This window comes from Pungitius pungitius, chromosome 19 (genome assembly GCF_949316345.1).
Source record: "Pungitius pungitius chromosome 19, fPunPun2.1, whole genome shotgun sequence".
Taxonomy (NCBI): Eukaryota; Metazoa; Chordata; class Actinopteri; order Perciformes; family Gasterosteidae; genus Pungitius; species Pungitius pungitius.
The window spans coordinates 15335148-15347203 of record NC_084918.1 but is presented as its reverse complement, the minus strand read 5'-3'; the positions used below and the strand labels follow the sequence as shown (position 1 = coordinate 15347203).

The window sequence follows — 12056 nt, the reverse complement described above, 5'->3', positions numbered from 1 at the left end:
TAATGTCCGTTCATGTATACGATCTAAATCTATAAATAATGCTAGTGCTAGCGGTCTCAACGGGGGGCTAGCGGGCGGTCTCAACGGGGGCGGGGGGGGGGCTAGCGTCGGCGGCCGGGCTTGCACATCCTTACATGCTCCGCTCTGGCCACCCGGCACCCGCGCGCACTGGTCTGATGCGCCACAACTTCACAACAACCGGGAGTTATTCGCGCGTCATTGACTTAGCGGGCTGTGATAGGAAATCGGGACTGGAGCTGTCCCGGTCGGGACAAATCTAAATTGCCCATAATTCGGGATGTTCCGGGTAATACGGGACGGTTGGTGTGGGATGGTTCTGATTCCGCTGTGTTTTTTTTTAAACCGCCCGCTGGCGCTCCTGCGAGATTTGCGTTGGGTCTCGCGGGACCCGGCGGCACACAATCCCAATGTAGCCCTCTAGTCTGTACTTCAGATTAGCTATATGTGTCACAGACTAGAGCGCTGAAAACCACTCCACCCGCCACTGTGGCTTGTATGCGAGGCAAAGTCACCCGCCATTGGCTTGTGGCAGGTGCTAATTTCCCACCCTGGGTGTGTCTATTTTACATTACATTTGTTTTTGTTTTTAATTACAGATGCAGGGCACTATCCCTGATCACACTGCTGATCAAGAAGATCTCACTGCATGTATCCCTCAGAACCAGGTGGACATTTGAATGGTGTCTTATAATCTATCAATAAGTCTTGTGTTGTTCAAGACTAAACCGACAAATGAAAGGATGAAGGAAGTCAGCTTGATGATGATGTCGAGCTGTCCTATCAAGTCATCCATCTTCTTCTGTCTCACTTTTCCGAAGATGTCTCAGGACTTGATATGCCAGTGCAGCTGACCTTGAGAGTTCACTAGCTTTACCTGCAACGCCTCGTCTGATACTTCTTGGTAAGTTGGTTTTAGTGTTGTATGTAGTGAATTAAATGGTATCAAACTAAACTCTGTATTCAAAATGAAAACTAAAACAGAAATTTGACAGTTAAAACATTTCTGTTTCAGGAGAAACAGGAAACCACTTCCAACGCTGGATGCTCAGCATTGAGGGCCAGATTGTGGGCGAAGGGATCCAGTCGACCTTTGTGACAGGGCTGGCGTCTTTTTTCTCCGGTTTTTATATCTTCAACCTACAGTACCAAGAGGAGGCAGCGTGCACACTTGAATTCATCCAGAGGTAAGACATTGTCTGTTAACACCTGCATTTGTTCTGGCCTAGCTGTGGCTCAAGCATGGTTTCAGCAGGTCTGGTGATGGGATTTAGCAATTAACTTTGCTTTAGAAAGTTTTAGTGCAACTTACAATATTCATAGATGCATAGGATAGTATGTTGAGGATAGTTCATGGACATTTGTTGTCTTGTTGTAGTGTTAGTCTGTGTGAATTACTAGATTTCCAACCCGTGTATAATTTTTCAGACGCTTTGTGGGTATAAACCCAGAAAAGGGGACAAAGGCTGCAAAGGGGAAAAAAAGAACGGTAAATTCACACATCGCCAGCCTCTTGCGCAGACTGATGGACTTCCAGTGGGATTTCATTTCAAAAAGGTGAGATAGATACATACATTCATGCTCTTTGCCATTTGCCAATAAATTTTACTTTTCAGACTTTCTATTATTTATGTCTCTCTCTCTCTCTCTCTCTCTTTCAGTGGAGGTGTGTTCAGGTGCGTTCTGGGCAATGTAGTGTATTTTTCTGTGATTGATCCGATCTATATGTGCCTACATTTGTAAGTATTTAACTTTCAGTGTTTCTATTACAATAAAAAAGTTCATTTGAACATGGAACTATTCGTTTTCTTTCACTTAAGTGTTATGTGATGTATTATACCTATTCTTATAATAACTCAAGCTAGAAATATGTATATTACAATCAATGGTACACATTACTATGCTAAAATAATAATCAATACATTTTAAAAGCAATATTTAAAGGAAACTAAATAAATGGTGATTTAACATGAAAATAATGGTAACCCTGCTGCCAGTAAAGTCCTGTTAAAAAACATTACGGGTGTGCACTGTAAAAAAACATTAACAGGAATAAACTGTTAAAATAACATGAAAATAATGGTAACCCTGCTGCCAGTAAATTCCTGTTATTTAACGGGGAAATAATTTACAGTGAAGAACAAGAGAACATGGATCCATCATGCCTTGTTACCACTGTGCTGGTGGTGGTGTGATGGTGTGGGGGATGTTTTCTTGGCACACTTTAGGGCCCTTAGTGCCAATTGGGCATCGTTTAAATGCCACGACCTCCTGAGCATCGTTTCTGACCATGTCCATCCCTTTATGGCCACCATGTACCATCCTCTGATGACTACTTCTAGCAGTATAATGCACCATGTCACAAAGCTCCAATCATTTCAAATTGGTTTCTTGAACATGACAATGAGTTCACTGTACTAAAATGGCCCCCACAGTCACCAGATCTCAATCCAATAGAGTATCTTTGGGATGTGGTGGAACGGGAGCTTCGTGCCCTGGATGTGCATCCCACAAATATTGCTATCCATCAATATGGAAGAATGCTTTCAGCACCTTGTTGAATCAATGCCACGTGGAACTAAGGCAGTTCGGAAGGCGAAAAGGGGTCAAACAAAGTATTAGTATGGTGTTCCTAATAATCCTTTAGGTGAGTGTACATCCTGTGTAGCTTTCTGTAGGTACAAACAATGCTAAATTGTATGTATTTTGTTTTAAACTCGTTAAAATCTGCTTTTTCCCAGTACTTTCCCTGAAAGGTTAGCTGTAAAGAGCTCTGAAATCCAGTGGCAGTCATTTAATGTTATTTTAGTCAGAGAGGAGAGCCTCAATTAGGGGTTGCTGGTTGGTTTACAAAATACTTGTACTGCTCACACTGACGTGACATGAAGGTTTCCGAGTGAAGTATTACACCTCTTAGTTATTTAATAATATGAAGTTGTGGCGCTAGAAGGAAAGGTTTCCTTGGAAACTGTGGAAATCAGATCACCACTGTGTGAGTCAAGGATCACACATACTTAATCCATGTCTATCAAGAATAACTACCATGAGAGCAGATCTGACATTGAGTGTTTTTTATATTTGAGTGAACTTGACTGAAAAAAAAAAAGATGTTCATTGAACATACATTAAATCGATGTATTGATTTGCATGTGTATGATGCGGCTGTCGTGACATCAGACATTGGTTTGTGGAAGATTTTTCTAGTTTCATCTCATGACCATTTGCTCATTATTATCAACAGTGATGATTAATTAACAATTAATTATTACTCTACTCTGCCTAAAGCTCGGATGAACATGCCCTCTCCACTCGCATTTTAGACTAAAAGCAGAGGATTTGTGACATTGATTCCTAATTACTGGCTAGCATTAAAAAATGGTCTCTTGGTCGACTCCACTTAGTCACAACCCTCTATGTCTCCCTCTCGCTGTCCTCTCTGTCTCCATCCAACCTCACAGATCTAATTTGGAGGCTTCAGACTTTCTCATGACTTTATTAAAGCACTTTTCAGATGCCCACTTTTCATTCGCCCTGAGTGGTTCCACTGCACAAGCACAGGGGCCGATGTAAATTAGATGACTTGATATCACATCAAAACCAATGAAAGTTGGACCCTGAGAATCAGCTGTCCCCCCCCCCCCCCGCTTGTCTGTTGTTGTTCATCAACCCTCTAAAATAAGCAGTGGGGAGACATAATGGGACCTTGATGTCACTCACCGGTTGAGCTTTTTAAAAGGATGCGCTGTCCTTCAAATGCCGTTTTCATATGCACTTGGATGAAAGGCAAGTGAGCGATGGCCAATGGGGAACATTTTGAGCAACCTTTCATTTTTCTGCTTGTCAGGCTGCTATTTACATTTGCCTACGGTTTGCACCTCACCACGCTTTTTGTCAAGCTCAGAGTGAATGATTTGTGTCTCCAGAATGTTGTGTTATACAGAGAGTGAATGAATCTTGAATTAAATGAAACGTTAAACAAGATGAGTATCGACAAGCTTCTATTTCACTTTGCAAATGCCCATCAGTGTGGTACTTTCCTTGGTCTCTCCACTGCAGAAAAAAATATGCAATACCCTCTACTTAAAATAATAATTAAATTCCAAATATTTTATATCCCAAAAGTTGTTGAATTTGAAACATGCATGCAAAGACTTGTCTCGATGTCTCTCATTTGTATATAAAGAAATGTCCCTATAGCACCCCCAAAGGAATGTTCTAGCTCACGCATTTTCCCCCCTATAATCCATAAACTGGATATTTGGCACACTTATCAGCTAAGGTATGCTTTACAAAAGCAAAATAGATGAAATCCAGCATTCTAATTGGTTAAGAGTGAGTCACAGGGTGTACATTGTTGAGCGATTATGTACAGTACCTGTTCACATTGACCCAAGTGTTCCATATCATTGCGCACTCAAAGTAACAGTTAGAAAAAAGATTTGGAAACTACACAAATAACGGTTTTGGGCAATGCGAGCTTTCGCAACCCGGACAATTAAGGTGGACATCATGAGTGTTGTGAGCGAATGAGATGGTGCAAGATCTTGCAAGGAGGTTTGTGGGATGGTTTATATGCAGAGAACCATTTCCTGTATGTGCAATACAAATGCCTTCTTGTTCTTCTGAAATGCGATACACAACGTTTGGTGCTGAAAGGCAGTTTTTTACTTAGTATTTATAATTTCGCAGAACCGTAACATTATTATTAAAGCAATAAAGGTACAAGAGGCTGTACTTTATCGTCTAATAACAGTTCGGGGGTGTTGTTAGGTCCGACACGCAGCCCAAATTAGGGCATTTTCAATTTTATAAAAGATAAACGTGGCTAACTCCTTTTAAAAGCTAAGTCCAACTCTCACAAAATGTTTGTCATTAAAATCTGATTGATATCTGGTTGTGTTTAGAAGATGTGGGTGAATTAACTTCTAAAGGTGTGTGGCTTAATATGTAAAAACACACAATTTCCAAATGACCTTGGCCCGTCCTCACCAAATTTGTTGCTTAAAATCACATCGCATCCCTAAACATACCCCAATTTATTTTGGGGTGCTGCAGTAATTGCTCAATATCTGTATTTTTAATCTTAAATTCACCGTTTTGAAAAATTCTTCTTAAATATTAAACATGATTCATTTAAAGTTCGGGGAGTATAGTTTTGAGAAAAATGATCAAGAGATTCTAAAAATATTTAACTATATGAGTGTGGAGCAGTGGCGAAGACAAACCATTTGCTGTGGAATTTGTTTTTTTTTTTACTCGGCCATACATCTAATCTGCTCCATATTTCTCATTATTACAATTATTTGTAATTCTAGTCCTACCACTAGCGAGATGGCAACAGGAGTTTTATTTACCCTACTCCTCACAAATTAAGTCATAGCGCCACCTATTGGTAATATGAAGTAAATGTGTAATTTAGCTTGCTTCTCTTTTCAGATAAATCAGATCGTCATAAAATTTCTTCCACACAAAACCGTAAGACCTTCGTGACGCCAGCACACAAAGCCTTTTATTTTGTGTAACGCTGTTGCCGAGGCAACCCATTCCTTGCAGTAGACAAAGGTGCTTTTGAGGGACTAAACATGCTTGAAATGTAACTAAACTTTGGAACTTGATTCCGCCCGCTACCACTCGCGTCCGTGCATGGACTTTGCATGGAATCTACTCGTGCAAATGATTTGCTTCGCTTTTGGTGTGAACACAGCATTAGACCGGATGGGGTGATTGCTTGTAAAAGAAGTAACATTTTGCCAAACCGTTATAAACGCTGCTCACTGAAAGAATGATATCTATATACCTATTTCCATTCACACTGTGATTAAACAGTCACCTTGAAATTGGATGTCAAACATTTACTGGATTCCATAATCTTTCATAAAAAATGTCAAATGGCCTGAAGGAACTCTTTACATTCAACAGTGCGAAGACAAGGCAGGAGCAGAGTCAGGGTGCGAGGGCAAGGGTGACTCCGAAGGACGCGTCCTCCGGAGTCACCAAGTCAGCTGCTGTTGCAGAAATGACCGTTCTCCGTTCTCCCGGACCTGCGAGTCAGGACTCCCGAGTCTGTTCTCGCGGGAACGCTAGTCCGTTCTCGCCGTCCCAGGTATTGAGAAAGGGCCCAAAGTATTTAATAAATAAAAAGGGTGTTGTGCTACAAAGGACATCTCAGCTGAGGAGCCGCTGGTCTCTGCAACCAACAGGCCACATGGAGTCCTTCGAGCATCCCAATGCCCGTCTGTGGCCTCCACCGGCGCACTCTAGAACAATTGCTGCCTACAAGTATTTATACAGATCAGTAAAGGTGTTAAAGGTGGTGTTCACGCTCCCTGATTTTGAATATCTCTCAGTCAATATCAGTTGTGGTGCTAGTATTGCATTTCATAGCTGTACATGGTATTATTCTTTTGATTACAGTTCCAGAATCATGGTTGTACTCTGGTGTACACTAAATGCATTTAATTAATAGTTCATTTCTGAATGTATCCGGTGAGAAACACAGTCACTTCACTTCACTTATATATAAACATAATGTTAAGATTTCACTCACCTCTAAAAGACTGCCGGGCCTGGTCCAACCGAACCAGGTGCAAAAGGGTACCACCAATTCCCCATAATGCACTTTGATAACAACCTCCTTAGTCAAGTGGATTTACACTTAACATTTGTTTAGTCATTGAGAAGTTTATAACTAGTATTTTTTGTTCATCACAACAACTTCCAACAATCTTTTGTTATGCTGACAGAATAATAACTTAGACACAGCGGATAGAGAGAGTGTCAGAAAATGTAGGTGTCCGACTTATGGACAACCCTTATCCTATAAACACAGAAATGTCTAGAATCGTACCAGACTGAGTAATGTAGGAAATTCAGTCTGAATATTAAGTTAAGCTGTCAAAAAAAAAAAACCCCCGCTGTGGTAGCTAATGGGCCATGTAACTATCCATTCATCTACTTCTCCCTGGCTGTCTCTCTTTACTGCTAAGCTCTGCAACCACACCTCCCACTGCTCCCCCCTCCCCCCATCCACTCCTCCTCCTTCTTCCCTTCATGCGCTCTACCCATCGCAAGTACTCCCTTCCTTATGGTAGGTTGCCTGATGCAATTTGATCTACTGGCACCTTTTTAAACAAATCCTCTCTTTCCTCCTGGAGACTAAGGGTTCTGGGGAGAGAAGCGAGGCGTCCACTGAGGGAGACCGATAGGAACCAAAGGAAACATCCTTTAACATTGCTCACTTGCTCCTCCCTCTCAGTTTCGCACTGGCTACATTTTAGGGTTGGCTGCTTATCGGAGAACTGTCTGCCCACAGCACTTTAACTTCTACCACACGCTGAATAAGAAAGTGCCCCCCCCCCAATACGTTAACAATCCAGGGACCTCAACAACAAGTTTCCTACTGGCAACACATGCACAACAAAAGCCCACATGCACTTTGTAATTACTCAGTATTAGGTTAGGTGGTAGGTAGGTGTGGGTGTCGAAAAACTGCACTAGTACGCCTACGATAGTTAGTATCTGACATGCACACAGACTTTTCAGAAGACCCGCCCACACCTCCCGGAATTGAAGAACAAATGCTAAAATAAAGGATTTAGTTTAAGGAAAAGCTATGTTTTTTTATTTAACTGTGCATCATTGGGTCTGACTCATACCACATGTAGTTTATTTTTAGGTCTGAATTGCGGCTAAAAAACTGGGTCTATGTTTAGATCGTCTTCAAAAACAGTTCATTCATGACGTAGCATATAGACTCTCATTTGTATTTACTGACCTTAAAGTTAACACTTTAAGAACACTATATTGGCCCCACTTTGGCAAAAAAGTAGTTACAAGCATTAGATACTTTGCCTTTGGTTCCTCCACTTTAAAATTCCGTTTTGAACTTATTGTTGATGTCCGTCATCAAACTGGTTAAGCTTTGTTAAATCTTGAGTGCTTAGGATGTATTGTTTTAAGATGAAATTCATATAATCTTGCAATACAATCATCCAATGAAACCGTGACGTATTAGTGCTGAATGATCAGCAATGACAATCATGTGATATCCACTCTCCTGCCTATTCACGGAGTATTGTTCACATTAACAGTTATAACATCACTTTCCTCCGGTGACTTTGAACGGAATATTCACCTGTGAATCTACTTGATTCTGAGGCCGTTTATACATTAGAGCATTAACAGGACCAAGACCTTCTGCTCGGCCCCCACCCGCACCGTATCGTGTGTGATATGTTTCTTTTTTCATCATTCATTTGCTCCTGGCGGAAAATCCATAGGGTGTGTACTTTCGTCTCAATACCATCTAAAGGTGAAACCTTTGCCAAATAGAAATGATGGATGGTGTGACCCCGACTTCCTTCTTCTGTTTGGTCTGAGGAGGCTGGAGGGTGACCATGGCTTCCTGGCTGTAATGCGTTTGGCTGCATAGGACAGATATACCCTGTTGGGGCACTGTTCTCTTCATATTTTATTGAAGCCATCATCTGAGTTGAGTAAACATATTAGAATCTACATTATTAATTCCAATTTCTCTTGGATTGTGTTTGTTCAGTCCCCATCCGGTATAACTGAGGTCAAATCCTTCTTCTATAGCAAACATTGCCGCCACGCTCCCTCATGTGAAGAGAGAGAGGGGTGGGCAAAGGTCAAATCCAACATGTTTCCAGAAAAGAGATACAGGCTGTGTGTGTAAGTGATTATATATGTGGTTTTGGGAGCTTTTAGATATCATATTTTCTAAAGTGCAGCTGATATAACAGCTTTAATGGGAAGTGACTTTTGATCTTTATTTGATTTGATCTATTTGCATAAATCCAACAGGCCACCTGCCCAAATCTCTGCATTTTTTCCTGTAAAAGAGGTGGTTTATGGTATGCATGTTGGAAGTACAAGTCTAAACATGTAGCTGGAAATGCGTAAGAAAATGTGAAATTACCTTTTGTAGGATACCCTACAAACATGAGGAAACATTGATATATTTCATTTTTCATACAACCCAAAACCGCAAATTACAAATTTGCCTGAGGGCTGGACACATGCAATATCCTCTCCCAAAATCCTAACATCGGCTTTGGAAAAAGTCTTCCATCGGGGGGAAAAAAGGTTGATCTAAAACAATAAAAAATCACAACACATCACGCATTTAGATCTACTCGTTTTGAGCTGATGTCATGCAGCGCTGTTGTTTGGTTTCCACCACAACCACTGCCGGCCCCATATTTATTCTTATTCACAGAAAGATGGTAAGTGACAATCTCACTCATTTACATGGAACACAATTATTAAGGCAATTTCTGTCCATTTTTTCATGCATGTCCTCCTGAGACGCAGCCCATCATTTGTGTCCCCTGTGGTGGACAATTTGGTTTTGCAAAAAACTTGTACTGAGTTTGAGTTAACCTATTCATTCCTCCTGTACTCTAAAGGTCGCTGTTACTTGACCTGTGATCTGACAAATAAATCTACTAGAACGACAGAAGTCGTTGGCTTAATTCTTCCAGAAGTCCCCAAACCGGGCTTCCAATTTTTGATGGCGTTCGTTCGATTCATTCATTCTTTGAGCCCATAAAGGATTGAAGATAACCCATCCCCCCCCCCCCACCTTACACAAACAGCTCCTTAGCTCATTAAAGGTCTCTATATCAGCTCTGTTAAAATTAATCACTCACAATGAATTACTCCTCCAGCGCCAAGAGAGTCTGCAGCCCTCATGCCAACCCCTGCCCGGGCCTTGTTTGACTGCAGTAGGGCCCCATGTCTCACAGCGAGGCCAGATCCACCATCTCCTACTTAGGGGGGCAGGGAGATCCTGGTCAGCTGGGACAAGCCTGTCCTCCTCCCCCTTTCCCTCCCTCTGCTGTTCTGCTGCCAGATCCGTTAGTAAAGACGACATAACTGAAAATAATGTGGCCAATGCCTGCTGGACGGATACCAATTGTCTTCTCTGTTTCAAGATGTTTCCTTTCTTATTACTGTAGAGCTGCAACACCAAACTGAAACCAAAATTTAAAAAAAACGTGCAATGATGGTAAGAAATCCATACGGGCGAAGTAAGGGAATTTGGGCCCAAAGACATGTTGACATGACCTGATATCTCCAAAACGTGATGTGCACTGTGAGCGCTGGGATTAGTTCACACCCCTCGGGTGCTGCAGGGGTCACAGCGGTAGATCATGGCCACACAACGTGATTGAATAACTCAGTATGCCAAAAAAAAAAAAATCTCTGCAACTGGGGCTTGGAATTTAAATTTAAAAAAGACAAAAGCTATTGTAGGTGGATCTTCGAAGAATTCTGATGTGAAAGTGAAAGTATTTTTGTCTTGTGATTGTGAATAAACCATTGATAATCTGAAAAAGGCACTAAATCTGCAAACGTCATTAGCAACCAATTTGTAATTGCACTACCATATCTAACAACGTCAAACCAAAAAGGAAGTGGTAACTTGTTAAAGGCTCCCAAGTTTGATGTTTGAGTGTAGCCCCACTGCAGTTTGCAATGAATGGTTGTGGATACATTAACTTTGATCCGCTAAAAATCAACATTCAAAGGAGAACATACCAACGTGTCTAGCAGTGCTGCCATCACCTGTGTGTGTGTGTGTGTGTGTGTGTGAGTGAGAGAAATCTCTTGTTAATGTCTTCATGGGAAAGCTGAGTCACCGGGTTAATAACGATAAAATGTACAAAAGGGAAAAAATATAATAAATGCTAACGAGGGTGCAGAATGAAAGCAGCAGAGCATAATGAGACAGAAATTAAATAAAAAAAATCGCAATCTTCAAGATGCATAAGAGTAATGATCATATGGAGATGCTTTAAATGTATGCATATGTGCATTTTGTACTGAGCACAACCCAGGGCAGGGCTTGTGCTTAAAACACCAGCAAAGAGGGAGAGAGAGAGAAAAAAAAACATTTCTTCTTATGTCTGACTCCTTCAACAGAAATAAATTGAAAGGAAAAATAGAACAGGGAAAGAAGAAAACTTGCCAGACTACCAGCACCACAGGGCAAGTGAGATCTGTAGTTTGTGTATGTGCTTTGACTACACAACACAATAATGGCAACAAACACACAACACACATGCATTGATATGTATACCCAAGTTTGACCACCCACACACACGCGCCTCGGAGAGCCACATGTTCATTACAGAGAAGGTGCGACCTGAGAATCGTTAGGTCAGCGTGCATCCCATCATGAATCATGCAAGTGAAACGTTAGCGATGGCTACCTAATTAGACCCTCCCGTCGATCCCATTCTGATGGGTTTTTTGTATTCAGCGGTTCTTTTTCCTTTTCACATAAGCTCCTCGCATCACACAAGATAAAATGCAGTGTTGTGTAAATAGGAATAAAAATACAATACTCCACACTCACGATTATTCCAAATAATGTATGCAACCTAACAAGAGATCTTGCCGTTGTGGTTTTACATATTCTTCTTCTTTGTTAAAACTTGGTGCCTACTGTACGCTCACTGCTCACTGACGGTCTGGTAGGTTGACTATTTTCTGACTCCACACCATACTCTTTATTTTCCCACTTGCAGTCTTCAGAAGCAGAAGGCAACGCTTGAGGACACGTGCCTGTGCCCTTGTTTGTGCGTTTAATGTTTTTTTAACAATCCTTATGGGAAAAAAGTTAATGATAATAGGATTCAGCAACGGAGGCCATTTAATCAGAAGATGGAGGTGCTACCTACCTTTCTGCACAACTTCAGACATTTGAGTCTGTGTAGGGATCCAGTTAGAAAAAAGTTCAGGAGGAAGAATCCGGAAGATCATAATGGGACTATTTGGTGTGATTAAACAGGAATAGAGTTGTATTAACATTTGGATGTAATCAATAAACAATTAACAAATCAAATCAATATGATTCTAAAACTCTTTTGACAACATTTATTGTCACGTAACAAAGAACTCAACATATGTGTGACTGCAAATATAAATAAGGTTTTCTCAGTTAACTAAATAAAAGTAGGCCTGGATTTAAATGTAAAAAGTGTGCAAGATAAGCTTTAATTTCCTTTTCT

The 12056-nt window shown here is 41.1% G+C and overlaps 1 long non-coding RNA gene across 3 annotated transcripts; it reads left to right on the top strand.

Moving 5' to 3' along the window:
* Positions 1 to 298: 298 nt before the first annotated feature.
* Positions 299 to 2129, top strand: LOC134107485 (uncharacterized). Of its 3 annotated transcripts, none has more exons than XR_009942756.1 (4): positions 299 to 686; positions 840 to 922; positions 1034 to 1205; positions 1447 to 2129. It is a non-coding gene; the product is annotated as an uncharacterized LOC134107485 (long non-coding RNA). The 3 variants fall into 3 exon arrangements; XR_009942758.1 differs by having other exon boundaries at positions 1034 to 1575; positions 1680 to 2129; XR_009942757.1 differs by having other exon boundaries at positions 1034 to 2129.
* The last annotated feature ends 9927 nt before the right edge of the window (positions 2130 to 12056 follow it).